This window comes from Rutidosis leptorrhynchoides, chromosome 1 (genome assembly GCF_046630445.1).
Source record: "Rutidosis leptorrhynchoides isolate AG116_Rl617_1_P2 chromosome 1, CSIRO_AGI_Rlap_v1, whole genome shotgun sequence".
NCBI lineage: Eukaryota > Viridiplantae > Streptophyta > Magnoliopsida > Asterales > Asteraceae > Rutidosis > Rutidosis leptorrhynchoides.
Window position 1 is genome coordinate 628,756,763 of NC_092333.1, and position 4,966 is coordinate 628,761,728.

At 29.1% G+C, this 4,966-nt stretch overlaps 2 non-coding genes across 2 annotated transcripts; both read left to right on the forward strand.

The window, feature by feature from the left end:
• The first annotated feature begins 1,693 nt into the window (after window positions 1-1,693).
• Window positions 1,694-1,796, forward strand: LOC139887435 (small nucleolar RNA R12). The gene has a single exon (XR_011773267.1). It is a non-coding gene; the product is annotated as a small nucleolar RNA R12 (small nucleolar RNA).
• Window positions 1,797-1,865: 69 nt separating this feature from the next.
• On the forward strand, window positions 1,866-1,952 carry LOC139886676 (small nucleolar RNA SNORD24). Its single transcript, XR_011772551.1, has one exon. It is a non-coding gene; the product is annotated as a small nucleolar RNA SNORD24 (small nucleolar RNA).
• The last annotated feature ends 3,014 nt before the right edge of the window (window positions 1,953-4,966 follow it).

The window sequence follows — 4,966 nt, forward strand, 5'->3', positions numbered from 1 at the left end:
ATTATGCGCAACATTAAAACTATGAACTCACCAACCTTTGTGTTGACACTTTTAAGCATGTTTATTCTCAGGTTCCTAGAAGTCTTCCGCTGTTTGCTTATACGTTATACAAGCTATGTGCATGGAGTCATACATGCTTTATTCGAGAAAACTTTGCATTCACAAAATCATCACCATGTAACTTATTTTGACTGTATTGTCAACGGATGTAGTATTGTAAACTATTGTTTACGGTGATTATCTATACGTAGAAATCATCAGATGTCGAAAACCTTAGATTTTATATATTCATTTATGGGATGCATTTTCAAAAGAATGCAATGTTTACAAAACGTATCATATAGAGGTTAATATCTCGCAATGAAATCGATGAATGATGTACTACGTCTAAAGGGATTTGGACGAGTCATCACACAAGTGGAGAGTTAACTTCCCAATGCATTTGACATATGAAAAGTCTTTTTTTTTTGTCATTCTATAACCGAAAGTCTTTAAATGAGATCTCTTCAATTTTTTTTTAAAGTTCATGGCTTTTTGCTTTCTTACATTCCGACGTAAAACAAACAAAATATACTTTTAAAACACAAAGTGTAATCTCAATCCTTATATATAAATCATGAACAAGATCTGCGGGTAACTCGTGACCGGTGAATATCTGCGGGTACATGCATAGATCTAAAAACAAACCCGTCAATGAAGATATGCGGCTTAACGGGTTCATAAAAATACCGTGGGTACGGTTGATGGATCTAATGGATCCGCGCTCACGGCTCGTGCGTAATCTCCCATGAAATCCAAATAACGCAGGCTCAATACGCAATGTTTGTAACGGAATCGAAAACTCTAGATTGAAAGGCAATCGCACGCAGAAGAGCATAGAGGAGAGGGAGGGATGAAGTGCGGTAGTTTGATTTTTTTAAAATAGGCTAACAAATGTCGTTCTGGGGCATTTTGTGAAGGAGACGACTAAAAGCGGGTAGCTATTAGTATATAAAGGAAAGTGAATGTAATGATTAGCATAGGTAAATATGAGATTAACTAATTTTCGTCCGAACGTGTGTGTTACGTTCAAATAATGAAAGTAGTAGAAATAAAAAATCTGCTCATGCAATAAATCTCCGTTAAAAAAAAAAAAAAAAACTAATTTCATTTACTATTAGTGCCATAAAACGACTACGGAATATTTGTTTTGTTGTAGTTCATCTGCTAAGTGCTAACATATAGACTGAAAATAAGTAGATTGAAATTAATTGGGTCTAGCCTTTTTTATATAGATTAGCCCACTACTCAGCCACAAGATATTAGGGTTTTATCCCTCCCTCCCTCCCTTTATATCTTCTGTATATAAACAACTTACAGACTCACAATACCTTATTCCTTTGCGTTTTATTAAATCCACTCAAAAGTTTACTGTATTACTCTGTATTTTATTTTAGTTGTCTGTTCAAAATATCTTGTAACAAGCCTAATATTGCAAATCTCTTGATCTAAAATCGATGGATTGAGAGATCTATCGTTAGGCAAAATTAAATGTTTCGATCACATATATTATTCAGGAATTGTGTATGTGGCTACATTTAGCTCCGGATTCATCCTTCTACGGGATATTCCGGTGACGATGTAGATACATGTTTTTTTTATATATTAGTTTATGTTGTGATTTTTAATTATTATAATAATTTTAATTTTAATTATGAGGATGATGAAACAAATCATTCGGATTCCCAATGATTTTCTCGGTATAATAGTTTTTATTTACAGAGGAAGGTGATCTTAATTCTCCATTTCTGACTCATTATTATTGGTTAATTTAAATTCATGTTAATTTTAATAAAAATTTATTATTATATTGAAATAATTTTATTGGCCTGTGATGTAAGAAAGATATTTGCTACTCTTGATGGAAGTTTTTTCCATTTGATGATTCATTATCCACCAAGATCTCTGAGGCCTCTCTCTTTTATTTTATGATCTGTTTTTTGTGTTTGTTTAGGTAAAATATATATATAATTCAACATATACAATGATCATAGCAAATCGTTGTCAAATTCGTAACATATTAAAATACACAATAATCTGTTGTACTTCACACAACAGCACAATTTTTGTTTATTGTATTATGTTGTTTTTTTATTACCTTATTCATATTATATTTATAGATATAGATATAGATATAAGTGTGGATAGATAGATTGCATAAGCCCATCTTTATCCTGAAGGGGCGTGTTGGTGTGTTGTTGGTCGAGGGAGGGGCGTGTTTGTGTGTTGTTGGTCGAGGGAGGGTTGCTTGATGAGTGTGTTATTAAATTGGTAAATAATGAGGTGTAGTGATAACTGGCGTGTTGGGTGATGTATTAAAATCTAAATGAAAGTTGGGTGAAATAGTAGATAAAAATAATTAAAAATAAAAAACTGACTGTTATAAAAGTAATAATTGGATGATAATTTTATTATTATTATAGATATTGCATAGTATATTTTTTTGAGTATAAATAGGTGTGTTGAGTTAGAGTTTATGGTATGTATTTTTTTGGTTAACAAAAACACTCTCTCTCTCTAGATTTCAAATGTCACCAAACTCTCATTGTACATTTTTCTATAAATAAAAAACCAATTACTCATACTTTTTGTTCAACCTTTGTTTTCTCAGTTTTACAGTATCTCTATCTCTATATACCTTCTACAATCAAGAACCACTAAAGGTAGTTATAAGCCTACTGAATTATAACACGTTATCAGCACGAAAAGCTTAGTGTAATTAAAAGATATCTCAAACGATCACGAATCACTAATCAAGGTATGAAATTATTAATAATTTTGAGACTCGAATATATCAAATTTTGAACTACTAACATTTATATTTATGTTATTTATGTTATATATGGTCGGTTATACTACCTGAATTATATTTCTGTAATCTAACTTTTACTAACTTCACTAATATTTATATTTATGTTATTTAAGTTATATATGGTCGGTTATACCATCTGAATTATATTTCTGTAATCTAACTTTTATTAACTTCACTAATATTTATATTTATGTTATTTAAGTTATATATGGTCGGTTATACCACCTGAATTATATTTTCTGTAATCTAACTCTTATTAACTTCACTAACATTTATATTTATATTAATAAGACCTCATGATTGTACGCAACACGTCATTTGACAACACGGTACTTTATGTACGCAACACGTCATTTGACAACACGGTACCATGAGTCGAGATTAATTTCGATCAATACGAATATGACGGGGTCTTTATATGTTATCTAACATTTATGATTACTTATGCAATTAATCATTATTTATTTCATGCATACTAATGTTTATTTTTAAATTTATAATTTTAAAAGTTAAAATAAAAAAATAATTTGTATTTTTATTAAAAGTAAATCTTAAAAGTTAAAATAAGAAAAAGTAGTTTGTACTTTTATTAAAAGTAAATCTTAAAATTTAAAATACAAAAAGTAGTTTGTATTTTCATTAAAAGTAAATCTTAAAAGTTAAAATAATAAAAAGTAGTTTATATTTTTATTAAAAGTATATCTTAAAAGTTAAAGTAAGAAAAAAAAGGATGGTAAAATGGAATAGTTTTTTGTCAAAAATGAAGTATTGAAAATGAAGTGGTCTCCTTCTATAACTAAAAAAAATATATATATACTTTTATCAAATGAATTTTTTTGTGGTCGACAATTTCAAACACGAGTCCGTGTTTAGTTTATCAAGAATATCTCTTGCTTTGGTGAAAGGTCACGATCACGATATCAGGTGTTGTGAAAGAATTAAAAAATTGGTCAAGTGGCCTTTTAAAAACTAGAAAAAAAAAATTTAAACAAAAAGTTTTTTTTATATATTTATAATTTACGGGTAACGTAAAAAAAAGAAGTTTTTTTTTTTTAAAAAAAAAACAAAGAAAGTGTTTAAATGAGTTTTACAGAAAGGGGGAAAGCAAAGTAAAAAAAAACTTTTTTCCAGACAAAGGTAAATGAAAGTAGGACTTAATACAAGAAAAAAGTAAACATCTCCTAGACGTGATAAAATCTATCAATGATAAGTATTAGACTTGATGAGCTAAATGTGACAAAAATGTTTCAACATGTCTTATGTTAATTTTCTAAAATAAGTTATTATTATTCTGAGTTTAACACATATACATATGTTAATTAAAAACAACCTTTTTGTTTTTATGTAGTGTTGGGTTGCAATTTTGGTTGTATGCTATAATTCCATCCAGTAGAGTGACAATAGAAAACTTTTGATGATAATCAATAAAAAACTTTTTTCCAAACTTGTCAAATATTTTGTTAAAAACGTGACCGTTGAAAAAAGGAGGTTGAATAATAAAACTTAAAAAACAAATTATTTTTTTAAGAGTGTGCATCAAAATGGCCCGTTTAATAATGGGGAGTAAAAATATAGTCAAATTGTTTCAACGAACAAGGGTTCAATTGGATGTCTCTTAAAAAAAAATCCGCGGGTACGGGTGATGGATCCAATGGATCCGCATCCACGACCCGCGGGGGCTATCCCTAATTGTGACAAGTACAAATCAACTAAAGTCTAAAAATAAATGCTCTTATAGGGACCAAATGTTCACAATAATTGCCTAAGCTAGATATGAAACAAATAGTTCATAAAAAAAAAAAAAAGTCGTTGTGCGTTTTCGGGATGATAGTCGAAATACACTTACAAAAGTAGATCAGCCGTCAATTCTTTATGGCCATATCAACGTAGATCAATAAAATCATTTATGGTTTTAATAAAAGATTAATTAAAAATTAATTGTTTTTTGGTCTTGAATTCTCGGTAACAAAAGCAAATGTTGTTTTTGGTTGCCACAACAAACAAGACAGAGGTTGTTGACTTTTGTTGTTAAACATGGCACAAGTGAACAATAACAATAGATTATTGTTTTTGAAAAGAATAATGATGCGTTAATTTTATTGTATAAAATAAAAT